Raw genomic sequence first — 15,151 nt, forward strand, 5'->3', positions numbered from 1 at the left:
GGGCTTCAGCTTTAGTGTCTGGAAAGCCTTTGGGCTCTCGAGACTGAAGGGGTTGTTTAAAAACATATTTATCAAAGAGGGCGTTACACACAACTAACTAAACAGAGTGTCATTTCCATGCCTACAGCCGTGTTCCTCCATGGGCTGTGGTGTGCTTGGTGGGAGAGAATCTGGCAAAGTTGGAGACACTTAAAATGGAACAAGAGTGACTCTGGTGTTGTTTTTCTCTGGTTCGGGAGCTTGTCCAGATTATGGTTGTTTCTAGGAAATATTCTTTTTATCAGACACTTTTTTTTCTTCTTCCAATTTTGGTTCAGAACATTGTAGTGTTGCCCGGCTGTGCTGTGGCTGAGGTGAAGGACTCTTCACTTACGTCCATCTTTTCTGGGACCACTATGCAGTCAAACAACACTCCTTTGATTAGAGGGAGGGGTAATGTCCATATGGGGGCATTGATGACTGTCCCCGCATGTCATAATATCTCTTGTCTTACTCCATTGAGGACATCGGGTATAGAGATGGCTTCCACCTAAGACTGAACTCTGAGGCAGCAGGGCCCGGGGACCACCTCCTCCATGCACTGGCAGCACAGTTGTGGGGATACTGGACTCTGCTTGTCTTCACCATATATGTCATACGTTTCATAAAGAGCAGAGCTTTTAGTAAAGGGTCTATTAGAAACTACTGTGTTTTTATATATAACATATACTTCACCCAAGAGAAAAAAATTCTGTTTTCTACTCTTTATGAAACTCTCTTCTCATAGCTAGACTGACCCGGGAAACCTTGTCTTTTTTTTTCTTTCTGTGGGTTTCTGGATCTATAATCTTGTTTTCCTGAACAGTAGTTTCTCATGGTGGCTCCTGTCCCATCTCTGTTGCAACGGGGTGGTCTATCCTGGAATATGAGGATTTTGCTCCTGCAGTCCGTGTACCTGGCCATCCGGGGCAGTAGATTCTCTTGGCCAAGTCACTGCTCTTTTCGGCAGTTGCTGACTGGCGAGCTAGAGCAATAGCTCTCAACTTTCCTAATGCTGCGACCCCTTAATGCAGTTACTCCTGTTGTGGTGACGCCCTGCCATACAATTATTCTCGTTCCTATTTCATAATTATTCTTTTACTACTGTTATGAATCGTAATGTAAGTGTCTGTGTTTTCTGATGGCCTTAGGCAACCCTGTGAAAGGGTAATTTGACCCTCGAAGGGGTCACAGCACACAGGTTGAGAACAGCTGATCTGTAGGCAGTGCTCACCCAGAGGGGACTTACCTGTCATTGGCATATTGGAATCTGTGTGCAAATGGTTAGGATTATCAAGTTGGAGTATGTTTCATTGAGATTACCTTATGAGATAAAATTAAGTTACCTTAATGAAGATACGTGTTCCTGTGGTAGAAACCTCTCTGGGGGATATATGGAGAGAAAAACACATTTGTCTTCTTTGTGAAGTTTTCCCTCTACAACCTGTTGTCGAGGCAAAGTCATTTTCATTCAGTTCAGATATTTTGTGTTCCTGAAGGAGTATATTTTCTGGTTGCTTTCCCCCTAGTTCTCAAGCATGCCATCTGTCTCCAGGTTTCTCTGACCCAGCTCTGATAGTTTGGATGCCCTCTACCCAGAGTCTTGCTAGAGAATTATGCTAGTTCATCTAGCTGCCTGGATTCTTTTCTGCCAGAGAACAAGCCACGGCCTCACCACGTGGGGGCAGCAGAAGTGAAAGCCACAAATTCCCAAGTGCTTTAGAACACAGCCAGGTGGCAGGGATGCGGGATGAGGGTGGGGGAGTGGTTTGGGGCCAGGATCTGCCTGGGCTTCCAGAGGTTGTTATTAACAGAGTGCAGCAGATGGAATGTGTGGAAAAGAGGGGGACTCTCTTATTATTCTGGAGGCTTACTATGCAAAACCAAGGTATTAGTGGGATTGGCTCTATCTGAGGGCTGTGAGGGAGGACCTGCTCTGTGTCCCTCTCGCCTCCTTTATCATAGCTAAAGAATTCCTATTATCTTCTCTCCATTCATGTCTGCGTCTGTCGCCAACCCTGTTTCCATAAGAGCACAAGCATATTGGGACAGGGCCCAGCCAATTACCCTCATCTTAGCAATATGTCGTCTGCACAGACCCTGTGTCCAAGTTCTGCAGGCTAGGGCTTTAGTATAGTCTTTCTCTCCCTCTCCCTCTCCCTCTCCCTCTCCCTCTCCCTCTCCCTCTCCCTCTCCCTCTCCCTCTCCCTCTCCCTCTCCCTCTCCCTCTCCCTCTCCCTCTCCCTCTCTCTCTCCCTCTTCCTCTCCTCCCCCTTCTTTATTTTATTTTATGTTGTTTTTTAAGACAGGGTTTCTCTGTGTAGCCCTGGCTGTCCTAGACAGGCTCTGTAGACCAGGCTGGCCTCAAACTCACAGAGATCAACCTGCCACTGCCTCTGCCTCGAATGCTGGGATTAAAGACACATGCCAGCACTGCAAGGCCCTAATGTTGTTTCTTATGGGACACAAGTCAATTTGAAATGGTGGCAAAGGGAAAGGAATTTCAATTATTCGTCGCTTCCCTCCATCTAAGTCCCACCTCCTCTTGAGTGTTTGCTGCTGGTCACAAAGGTGGAACTTTGTGAGAATCTGATAATGCTCCTGTAATGTGGCCTCTGAGGGTCATTTCTTTGAGCAGTTCAAACAGAGTATGCTAATTCATGCCTGTAACCAGGCAGCCGAGGCAGGAAGACCACAAGTTTGAGGCCAGTTATGGAATTTTTCTCAAATTAATAAATCTAGGGTAGTAAGATGCCTGGGCAGGTGCTTGCTTGCTGCCAAGCCTGATGACCTGCATCCAATCTTTGGAACCCACCAGCTCCTTTGATGTTCGCACAAGTATCGTAGAATGAGTGTGTTCACACACATACACACATATACACAAGTAAATAGACAAATGTAGAATAAATCTGTTTGAAAATTTTCTCATCAATATAAAAATCCATGGCTAAGCTATATATGTAAATACAACTACTGTGAATATTCTATGTTAATAATAAAAATACTTATTTATTAGAAATTATTTCACAGTGATGAAGTCAGTAGCTGAACGTGAGTTCGTCTCCCTAACAAAGCAGGGGACATACTGCTGTAAGTGATCCCGGAATTTCTTCACTTGTCATTCTGTGTGTACTTGATTGTCGGTGTTGTCACAGGAAATGTCTGCCCCTGGGGACATGTTCAGGTGAAGGAACAATTGGCCAGGCTATTGTCAACAGAAATACAAAGAGAAAGCGTTGACATTAGAGCCATGACTGCTGAAGGTTACTGTTATTATTTTTTTTTTGTTAGTTTAATTTCAACCTTTGTCTTGATAGCCAGGTTTGATGGAGAATGAGCTGTTTCTAAATGGATTTAATTCCCATAGAATTTCAAGGTCAGATCAGAGCCCTTCCTCTGTGAAATGGTGAGAACACATCTTTTCTTGGTCAGGCTCAGATGTGAGCTGTGCAAAGCCTGTCCTCTATGCTTCTTTGGGTGTAGGAAGGAGTTTGACAGAGGGTCAGATAGGAGGGGTAGACAGAATTTGATAAAAGGGCTCTCTACAGGATGGAAGACAGATGTCAAGGAGCCAAAGGTGGGAAAAGGACTTTTACTCTATTTCTCAGGTAGAGCCTCAAAATGAAAATGCCAATTAACCTGAGAACGCCACACCAGAACACCAGATCACGAGTGTTCAGTCTCAGGCAGAGCCCAGGTAGAGCCCCAAGTCTCAGCTCAAGGTATTTTGAACAATGTCTACCCTACCAAAGCACTCAGATGCACTAATATTCAAGTCTTTCCTGTGGCATTTGCAGATTTCTTCCGCATCCCTTCCCAGGTACCTTAGCTCACATCTGCAGCATGTACAAAACACCCACACTTGGTGGAAAACAGATGGACTGGGTAATTTATTGGAACTAGTCTACTTAATGGAGTTTTACCAAAGCTTATTACTAAAACAATCTTGTTAAATGATATGTATGTCTACAAAGAAACATTGTTCATCTTTGTTGTTTCTCTTTGACCTATGAAGTAGATTTTAATTATCAAGTTGGTATTTTTTGATTTAATGATAAGAGATTCATGGGGTCACGTGTGTTTCTTTTTAGCTTTATTAGATTTTTATTTATTGTCTGTAGAGAGAGGGCTCATGTGGTTACATGTGTGTGCCATGGGGCAAGAAAAGGCCTAAGGACAATTTGCAGGACTTGCTTCTTTCCTTGTAGTTTGTGAGTCCTAGGATAAGACCTCGGTTTCCAGGTTTGGTACTTGCCTGCTGACCCATTGCTCTAACCCCCTATTTGAGCGTCTTAAGTGAAGGGGCATGCTTTTTGTCCACGCTGTGTGCTTGTTTGTTTTGCTTCTTGTTAACCAGAGATGTTCTCAAATTTGCTGTGTAGCTATGAATGACCTCAACCTCCTCGGCCTTCTGTGTCTACCTTTTAGCTGCCACCATTGCCTATTGAGTTTCAGCCCCAAGAGCTCCTCAGTCTCTCAGACTCCAAGAGACTGGTTAATATTTTCTCCCTGATAGGCTGGTGCTTTCAGTTTGAAGTGCAGTGACACAGAAGATTGCCTGAGTATGGAAGTCCCAGGGAGCCATAGCCCCAGGAGCATTTTTATTATTATTATTACAATGCTTCTCTTAAGGTACAACATTTTTCTACTAGTTACAACAACAGCCAAAACAAAACCAAGAAACTAACACTATGACACAAAGCTCATCTAAGGCATTTTAACCTACTTCTCCTTCAGTACCACCCCTGTTAGCCAGATCTAGCTACTAAGAATGGAAACAGGGGATGACTATAACCAGGGGAAGGGGCAGCTTATAGTTTGAAGTGCATTTGCATAGACAGTGCTTGTTAGTCTGTGGGTTCAGATAGCAGTTAGTGATACCTGGTATATATCTCAGGGCTCTTTTCTTACCCCTATAGGTGGGAAGAATTTCTGGAGTGAGAAGCAGAGCAATTCATGGGGAGCAGATTAAATGGAGGCAGATGGAGAGGTGTCCTTGTGTTCTATTTACATTTTCTCCTGAAATGAGATGCAGGGTATCAGATATGTGAATGACTTTTCAAAAAGAGGAGTAAATCTGCAGGCTAAGGAAGAAGCACAAATGATTTATTTGGAGAGTTGGAGAGTAAAAGGCTATGGAAAAAATAGTGTGGTTCCTTGGCAGCCCTTGGCATCTCTTGGAGGTTAGTAGGCTTAGACATTTAAAGTGAGCATGTGCCTGCTGCAATCCTACTACTTAAGAGGAGGAGGGAGGAAGATTGTTAATTCCAAACTGACTTGGACCATCGTATAAGTTCCAGGGAAGTCTGGGTATAGATAGATAAGACCTGTCAGAATACGATAGGATAGAATAGGATAGGATAGGATAGGATAGGATAGGATAGGATAGGATAGGATAGGATAGGATAGGATAGGATAGGATAGGATAGGATAGGATAGGATAGGACAGGACATGGTAGGGTAGGGTAGGGTAGGGTAGGCTAGAGTAGAAGTTATTTATTGATTCCTTGTCTAATTTTTTGGTTTTTGTTTCTAATCATCCAGAAAGTGTTTCTGACATGTCTAAATACTACATTTTAGTTGTGTGGATTATTTTTTCTTAGTTTCATTTTTCTTTATGTATTTATACATTTTTACCTTTATTTTCTTTCTTTTCTGGGTTTATTTTGATGTTGAATCTTGAGTTTCTAGATTCACTTCCTGTTTTCTCCACTGTTAGTTTCCATATAGGAAGGTTTGTCATCTGTTTGCAGTGTGGGAGATCCATACTTGCCAACTGTTTGCAGTGTGGCATGCCCTCTCTACTGCCTACTTGAAATGTGGCATGTTCATTTTTCCTGTCTGTCTGAGTGTGGGAGAGCCATCTTTATTGTCTTTCTGAGTGTGGGAGAGCCATCTTTCCTGTCTGTCTGAGTGTGGGAGAGCCATCTTTATTGCCTGTCTATGTTGTAGAAAGCTCTTGGTGCTGTTTGTGTCCTGGACAAGAAATCTTTGCCTAACCCAAGTTGTAGAGACACAGCTCTGTTTTTTCTTTCACTTGCTCTTGGTTTTGTAAATGTCGTAAAGTTCAATTACTACTGCTTTTGACATGAACATCCCATTGACTCAGGCCCACTACATGGAGAACAGCCCCCGTTATCTATCTACCCTAAATCCAGAAGTCCATCTGTATAGGTGCACTTTAAGGTTTTTGTTCCATGGCAAGAATTATTCAAGTACCTTTGTGATTTATCTATTGCTATATTAAACTTAAGTCTTCATCTTGCTGTAGGCTCTTAGGCTGTGTTCTTGAAGATGATCTCACTCTTCTGGATTCTGCATTTCTCTGTCAATCTTTTTTATTGGATTTTTTATTTACATTTCAAATGGTCCATAAGTCCTCTAGTCCCTACCCTCCCCTTCTTCTATAACAGTGTTCCCCTCCCCATCCATCATCCTTCCAACCCCCTGACATTCCCTTACACTGGGGGACCCAACCTTGGCAAGACCAAGGGCTTCTCCTTCCTTCAGTGCCCAACAAGGCCACCCTCTGCTACATGTGCAGCTAGAGCCATGGGTCAGTCCATGTATAGTCTTTGGGTAGTGGTTTAGTCCATGGGAGTTCTGGTTGGTGGGCATTGTTGTTTGTATGGGGTTTCAAGCTCCTTCAGCTCTTTCAATCCTTTCTGTAATTCCTCCAATAGGAACCCCATTCTCAGTTCAATGCTTTGCTGCTAGAATTCGACTTTATATTTGACATGCTCTGGCTGTACCTCTCAGGAGACAGCTATATCAGGCTCCTGTCAGCATGCACTTCTTAGCTTCATCAATTGTATCTAGTTTTGGTGGATATATATATATATATATATATATATATATATATATATATATATATATATATATGCTGTATACCCATGTTGGGTAGACTTTGAATGGCCGTTTCATTTCTGCTCCAAACTTGGCCTCAATATCCCCTCCTATGAATATTTTTGTTCCCTCTTTTAAGCACATCCACACTTTGGTCAACCTTCTTCTTGAGCTTTATGGGGTCCGTGCATTGTATCTTGGGTAATTCAAGTTTTTGGGCTAATGTCCACTTATTGTTGGGTGTATACCATGTGTGTTTTTCTGTGATTGGGTTACCTCACTCAGGATGATATTTTCTAGTTCAATTCGTTTGCCTATGAATTTCATGAAGTCATTGTTTTTGATAGCTGAGTAGTACTCCATTGTGTAGATGTACCACATTTTCTGTATCCATTCCTCTGTTGACAGGCATCTGGGTTCTTTCCAGCTTCTGACTATAATAAATAAGGCAGCTATGAACATAGGGGAGCATGTGTCTTTGTTGTATGTTGGAGCATCTTTTGGGTATATGCCGAGGAGAGGTATAGCTGAGTCCTCAGGTAGTGGAATGTCCAATTTTCTGAGGAACTTCCAGACTGATTTCCAGAGTGGTTGTACCAGCTTGCAATTCCACCAGCAATGGAGGAGTGTTCCTCTTTCTCTACATCCTTGCCAGCATCTGTTGTCACCTGAGTTTTTTATCTTAGCCATTCTGAGTGGTGTGAGGTGGAATCTCAGGGTTGTTTTGATTTATGTTCCCTGAAGTGTAAGGATGTTGAACATTTCTTTAGGTACTTCTCAGCCATTCCATATTCCTCAGCTAAGAATTCTTTGTTTAGCTCTGCACCACATATTTAATAGTGTTATTTGGCTCTCTGGAGTCAAACTTTGTGAATTCTTTGTATATTTTGGATATTAGCCCTTTATCAGATTAAGATTGATAAAGATGTTGGTTGCCGTTTTTGTCCTAATAACAGTGTCCTTTGTCTTACAGAAGCTTTAAAGTTTTATGAGGTCCCATTTGTCCATTCTTGATCTTAGAGCATAAGCCATTTGTGTTTTGTTCAGGAAAATTTCCCATATAATTGAGACTCCTCCCCATTTTTTCATCTATTAATTTGAATGTATTTTTTTGGTTTGATGTGGAAGTCCTTGATCCACTTGGACTTAAGTTTTGTACAGGACAATAAGAATGGATCAATTTGCATTCTTCTACATGCTGACCTCCTGTTGAACCAGCACCATTTGTTGAAACCATTGGATGGTTTTAGCTCCAAAGAACAAGTAACCATAGGTGTGTGGGTTCATTTCTGAATCTTCAACTCTATTACACTGATCTACCTGCCTGTCTGTATACCAATACCAAACAGTTCTTTTTATCACTATTGCTCTGTAATACTGCTGGAGGTCAGGGATGGTGATTCCCCCAGAAGTTCTTTTTTTGTTGAGTATAGTTTTCATTACCCTGGGTTTTTTGTTATTCCAAATGAATTTGCAAATTGCTCTTTCAAACTCTGTGAAAAATTGAGTTGGAATTTTGATGGGGATTGCATTGAATCTGTAGACTGCTTTTGGCAAAATGGCCCTTTTTACTATGTTGATCCTGCCAATCTATGAACATGGGAGGTCTTTCCATAATCTGAGAACACTTCAATTTCTTTCTTCAGAGACTTGAAGTTCTTGTCATACAGATCTTTCACTTTCTTGGCTAGAGTCACACCGAGGTATTTTATATTATTTGGAACTATTATGAAGGGTGTCATTTCCCTAATTTCTTTCTCAGACTGTTTATCCTTTGAATAGAGGAAGGTTACTGATTTGTTTGAGTTAATTTTATACCCAGCCACTTTGCTGAAGTTGTTTATCAGGCTTAGTAGTTCTCTGGTGGAACTTTTGGGGTCACTTACGTATAGTATCATATCATCTGCAAATAGTGATATTTTGACTTCTTCCTTTCCAATTTGTATACCTTTGACCTCCTTTTGTTTTCTGATTGCTCTGCTTAGGACTTAGAGTACTATATTGAATAAGTAGGGAGCCAGTGGACAGCTTTGTCTAGTCCCTGATTTTAGTGGGATTGATTCTCTCCATTTAGTTTAATGCTAACAACTGGTTTGTTGTATACTGCTTTTATTATGTTTAGGTATGGGCCTTGGATTACTGATCTTTCCAGGAGTTTTATCTTGAAGGGGTGTTGAATTTTGTCAAATGCTTTCTCAGCATCTAATGAAATGATCATGTGGTTCTTATCTTTGATCACTTTGATGAATATCTGTATATTGATTATCCCTGCATCCTTGGGACAAAGCCTACTTGATTGTGATGGATGATTGTTTTGATGTGTTCTTGGATTAGGTTTGCAAGAATTTTATTGAGTATTTTCATGTCAATATTCATAAGGGAAATTGGTCTGAAGTTCTCTTTCTTTGTTGGGTCTTTGTGTGGTTTAGGTATAAGCATAATTGTGGCTTCGTAGAAGGAATTGGGTCCATCTGTTTCTATTTTGTGGAACAGTTTGGAGAGTATTGGTATGCAGTCTTCTATGAAGGTCTGATAGAATTCTGCACTAAACCCATCTGATCCAGAGCTCTTTTTGATTGAGAGACTTTTAATATCTGCTTCTATTTCTTTAGGAGTTTTGGGGTTGTTTAGATGGTTTATCTGTTCCTGATTTAATTTTGGTACCTGGTATTTGTCTAGAAAATTGTCCATTTCCTTCAGATTTTCCAGTTTTGATCAATGTAGGCTTTTGTAATAGGATATGATGATTTTTTTGAATTTTCTCAGATTCTGTTGTTATGTCTCCCTATGCATTTCTGATTTTGTTAATTTGGATACTGTCTCTGTGTCCTCTGGTTAGTCTGGCTAAGGGTTTATCTATTTTGTTGATTTTCTCAAAGAACCAGCTCCTGGTTCTGTTGATTCTTTCTATGGTCCATTTTGTTTCTACTTGGTTTATTTCAGCCCTGAGTTTATTTCCTGCTGTCTACTCCTGTTGGGTGTATTTGCTTTTTTGTTTTGTTCTAGAGCTTTCAGGTGTGCTGTCAAGCTGCTAATGTATGCTCTCCCTTGTTTCTTTTTGGAAGCACTCAGAGCTATGATTTTTCCTCCTAGCACTGCTTTCAGTGTGTCCCATAATTTAGTTATGTTGTGCCTTAATTTTCATTAAACTCTAAAAAATCTTCAATTTCTTTATTTCTTCCTTGACCAAGTTATCACTGAATAATACGTTGTTCAACTTCCATGTATATGTGAGTTTTCTGTCATTTTTGTTGTTATTGAAGACCAGCCTTAGCCTGTGGTGATCTGATAGGATGCATGGGATTATTTCAATCTTCTTGTATCTGTTGGGGCCTGTTTTGTGACCGATTAAATGGTCAGCACTGTGAGGTGCTGAGAAGAAGGTATATTATTTTGTATTAGGATGAAATGTTCTATAAATATCTGCTAAGTCCCATTTGGTTCATAACTTCTGTTAGTTTCTCTATGTCTCTGTTTAATTTCTGTTTCCATGATCTGTCCATTGAGGAGAGTGGGGTGTTGAAATCTTCTACTATTATTGTGTAAGGTACAATGTGTGCTTTGAGCTTTAGTAAGACTTATTTTATGAATGTAGGTGCCCTTGTATTTGGAGCATAGATATTTAGGATTGAGAGTTCATCTTGGTGGACTTTTCCTTTGATGAATATGAAGTGTCCTTCCTTAACTTTTTTGATAACTTTTGGTGGAAAGTTGATTTTATTCGAATGGCTACTGCAGCTTGTTTCTTTGGACTATTTGCTCGGAAAGTTGTTTTCCAGCCTTTGACTCTGAGGTAGTGTCTGTCTTTGTCTCTGAGGTGTGTTTCCTGTATGCACCAAAATGCTGGGTCCTCTTTATGTATCCAGTCTGTCAGTGTATGTCTTTTTATTGGGGAATTGAGTCCATTGACATTGAGAGATATTAAGGAATAGTGACTGTTGCCTCCTGTTATTTTTATTGTTAGAGGTGGAATTATGTTTTTGTGTCTCTCTTCTTTTGGTGTTGTTGTAAGGAGATTACTTTCTTGCTTTTTCTAGGGTGTAGTAGTTTCCCTCCTTTTGTCAGAGTTTTCCATTTATTATCCTTTGTAGGACTGGATTTGTAGAAAGATATTGTATAAATTTGGTTTTGTCATGGAATAGCTTGGTTTTTCCATCTATGGTAATTGAGAGTTTTGGTGGATATAGGAGCTAGGACTGGCATTTGTGTTCTCTTCAGGTCTGTATGACATCTGCCCAGGATCTTCTGGCTTTCATAGTCTCTGGTGAGAAGTCTGGTGAAATTCTTATAGGTCTGGCTTTATATGTTACTTGACATTTTCCTTTACTGCTTTTAAAATTCTTTCTTTGTTTTGTGCATTTGGTGTTTTGACTATTATATGACAGGAGGAATTTCTTTTCTTTTCCAATCTATTTGGAGTCCTGTAGGCTTCTTTATGTTTATGGGCATATATTTCTTTAGGTTAGGGAAGTTTTATTCTATAATTTTGTTGAAGATATTTACTGGCCCTTTAACTTGGGAGTCTTCACTCTCTTCTATACCTATTATCCTTAAATTTGATCTTATAATTGTGTCCTGGATTTCCTGGATGTTTTGGGCTAGGAGCTTTGTGCATTTTACATTATCTTTGATGGTTGTGTCAATGTTTTCTATGGTATCTTCTGTCCATGAGATTCTCTCTTCTATCTCTTGTATTCTGTTGGTGATGCTTGCATCTATGATTCCTGATCTGTTCACTAGGTTTTCTATCTCCAGGGTTGTCTCCCTTTGTGCTTTCTTTACTGTTTCTATTCCATTTTTAAATCCTGGATGGTTTTGTCCATTTCCTTCACCTGTTTGGTTATGTTTTCCTATAATCCTTTAAGGGATTCTTTAAAGGACTTTTGTGTTTCCTCTTTAAGGGCTTCTATTTGTTTATTTTGTGTTGTCCTGATTTCTTTAAGGGAGTTATTTATGTCCTTCTTAAAGCTCTCCATCATCATCATAAAATGTGATTTTAAATCCAAATCTTGCTTTTCTGGTGTATTTGGATATCCAGTATTTGCTTTGGTGGGAGAGCTGGTCTCTGATGATGCCAAGTAGTCTTGGTTTCTGTTGCTTAGATTTCTGCGCTTGCCTCTCACAATCAGGTTGTCTCTGGTGTTAGCTTGTCTTGCTGTCTCTGAAAGTGACAGCCCTCCTCTAGGCCTGTGTGTCAGCACTCCTGTAGACCTGTTTTCTTTCATCTGGATCTGGGAAGAGAAAGTTCTGCTGTAAGGTGTGTAGGCACTCCTGGCAACTGGCTTTCAACTCTAGGTGCAGGCAGAAACCCGAAGGGTACTGCTCCTGACTGCTCCTAGGTCCTTGTGCCCACGGGGCACAGATGGCACTAGGCAATATCCTCTTGGGTCAGGAATGTTGGTAGAAAGTATAATTATCCTCTTCATTCTCAGGACTGTCCACACTTCTGACGTTCTAGCTCTCTTCCCCACAGGATTTGAGTGCAAGGAGCTGTCGGATTGGTTCAGTTCAGTTCCCCGAACAGGTAGAAACCATCCAATTTCCGCCACTGACTGCTCCTATATTCCTGTATCCAGAGGCATAGTGCAGTTTCCTCTTGGGCTGGGAATGTGAGCAGAAGTGGGCAGAAGTTGGCAGAAGTGGCGATCTGTCCTGGGGTCTCAGGATTGTCCACACTTCTGGGAGTTCAGCTCTCTCCCTGACAGGATTGGGTACAGGGAGCTGTGGGATAGGTTCAGTTCAGTTTTGGGCACCTTCAATGTCAATCTTAAAGTCAGTTTGCCAGTTTTTTATAAGACGCCTCAGAGGAGTTGGAGGTGGGGAGTGACAGGTGGATATGAACTAAAATACATTATATTCATGTATAAAATTCTCTAAGAATAGTTTTTAAAATTGAATATAAGTAAATAAACTCAGATGATATTTTCCAAACAAACAAACAGACAGAAGTATGTGGATCTGTTAATCAGGGAAATCTGCAGCTTCCCAACACCATCCCTGCTAATCTGTAAATATGGCATCTCCACACATTTGTTTGAATACTTAAAATTACTCTCCGTGTTTATGATTCCCATAAGTGTGTCTTACATGTCATGTATTTCCCTTATCTCCACTGTTTGGGTTTATTGATGTTCTTAGAATATCTCTTCCCCCATTTTCTATATATTCATGTCTAGTGAGTGAAAATCAAATAGACTATTATACCTGATTGTGTTCTCCCTGTAGTCACATATCCTTGCTAGTGAGTTTTTTTGAAGTATACATGTGTAGTTTGGACATCTGTATCATGACTGTTGTGGTTTTCTTTCCTGTCATTTTGTGCTTTCTCTTTCTTGCACTATTTCAGACATGTGTTACAACATTGAGCAAAAGTGAAGACAGCAGCCTCTCTTTCTGATGCCTTCATTTCAGGTCAAAGTCTCTTGTGTGTACAGTTTATGTGAAGTTTGTTGTAGAATCTTCTGAAGCTTTCTTACCTGATGGAAGATATTTGTTTTATGATATGCATGTATTTAAGTGTAGAATTTATCAAAGTTTGCTGTGTATCTTAAGATAGTGATGTGGTTCTCCTTTTGATCTGGTTCAAATATTAAATTATCTATGCTTTATTTAGAAGCCCCATTTTTGCATTAGCATTATATTTTAAAATTTATTATGATTTTATTATTCATTAAACTACATATCATTTTATACCTTGCTTGGATATAGCTATATATTATTTTAGATTCTGTTTTTATTTCCAGGTCAGTTTTTAAATTTATTAACTAATTAATTAATTTACATCCAGAATGCTGCTACCCCTCCCGGACCTTCCCTCACAGAGTTCCTCTCCCATAACCCTTCTCCTCTGAGAGGGTGGGGCCCCTAGGTACTCCTCCCTTGCACATCAAGTCTTTGCAAGATTAGGTACATTCTCTTCCACACAAGGCAGCCAAGAAGACTGAGCTGGACATTTCCTATGTTCCTGCCCATGCATGTCCTTTGGTTGGTGGGTCAGAGCCTGAGAGCTCCTAGGGTTTGAGACTTGTTGACTTTGTTGGTCTTCCTGGGGGGTTCTCATTACCTATAGGGCCTTCAATTCTTCCCCAATCTCTTCCATCAGTGTAATGTTTGGCTGTGGGCATCTGCATCTATTTCAGTCTGCAGCTGGCTAGAGCCTCTCAGAGGACAGTAATGCTAGGTTCCTGTCTGCAAGCATAACAGAGTAACATTAATAATGTTAGGGATTGGTGCTTGTCAATGGGATGGGATGGTTATTGTTTGGCCTTTCCTTCTGTCTCTACTCCACCTTTGAATTTCTTTTAGAGAGAATACATTTTGGGTTGAAAATTTTGTGGATGGCTTGGTGTCTCTAGCCTTCTGCTGTGAGTCCTACCTGGCTATAAAACGTGGTTTCTTCAGTTTCCATGTCTCCACTGTTAGGCATGTAGATTCCTGGGAGTTTCCCCTATCCTAAGTTTCTGGATTTCCTAGAGATTCTCCCTTCCCACCTTCCTACCGCCTACCCCATACCCCCACCCAGGCAGCTGCAGATTTCCTTTTATTCTCCTGGACCTCTGGGTCTCTCTCCTGTCTCTTCCCACACCTGACCCTGCCTCCCAATTCCATTCCCCCTCCTGCCATCTCCTACCCAGTTTCCTCCCTATGCCTCCTATCACTATTTTGTTTCCCCTTCTAATTGTGATTTAAACATTCTTGCTTAGGCCTTTCTCATTGTTTAACATCTTTGAATCTGTGGAGTGTATCATGGGTATTCTGTACTTTATAACTAATATCCACTTATCCGAGAGTACATCCCATGCATTTCCTTTTGGTTTGCATTACCTCACTCAGGATGAAATTTTCCAGTTTCATCTATTTGCCTGCAAAATTCATGATGTCCTTGTTTCTAATAGCTGAGCAGTACTCCATTGTGTAAATGAACCACATTTTCTGCATCCATTCTTCAGTTGAGGAAAGTCTGGGTTGTTTCCAGTTTCTGACTTTTATGAATAAAGCTGCTATGAACACAGTGGAACATGTGTCCTTGTGGTATAGTGGGACATCTCTTGGGTATATATTCAAGAGTGGTATAGCTGGGTCTTCAGATAGACTTATTTACAATTTTCTGAGAAACCTCTAGATTGTTTCCCAGAGCAGTTTTACAAGTTTGCAATCCCACCAGCGATGGAGGAGTGTTCTCCTTTCTCCACATCCTTGCCAGCATGTGCTGTCCCTTGAGGTTTTGATCTTAGCCATTCTAATTGGTGAAAGGTGGAATCTCAGGGTCATTTTGATTTGCATCTCC

The 15,151-nt window shown here is 40.7% G+C and overlaps 1 protein-coding gene across 4 annotated transcripts in view; it reads left to right on the forward strand.

Annotated features, from left to right (window-relative positions):
• Adamtsl3 (ADAMTS-like 3) overlaps positions 1-15,151 on the forward strand; it is a 321,025-nt gene that overhangs the window by 184,321 nt on the left and 121,553 nt on the right.

Source organism: Rattus norvegicus, chromosome 1 (genome assembly GCF_021556685.1).
Source record: "Rattus norvegicus strain SHRSP/BbbUtx chromosome 1, alternate assembly SHRSP_T2T, whole genome shotgun sequence".
In the NCBI taxonomy this organism is placed as follows: domain Eukaryota; kingdom Metazoa; phylum Chordata; class Mammalia; order Rodentia; family Muridae; genus Rattus; species Rattus norvegicus.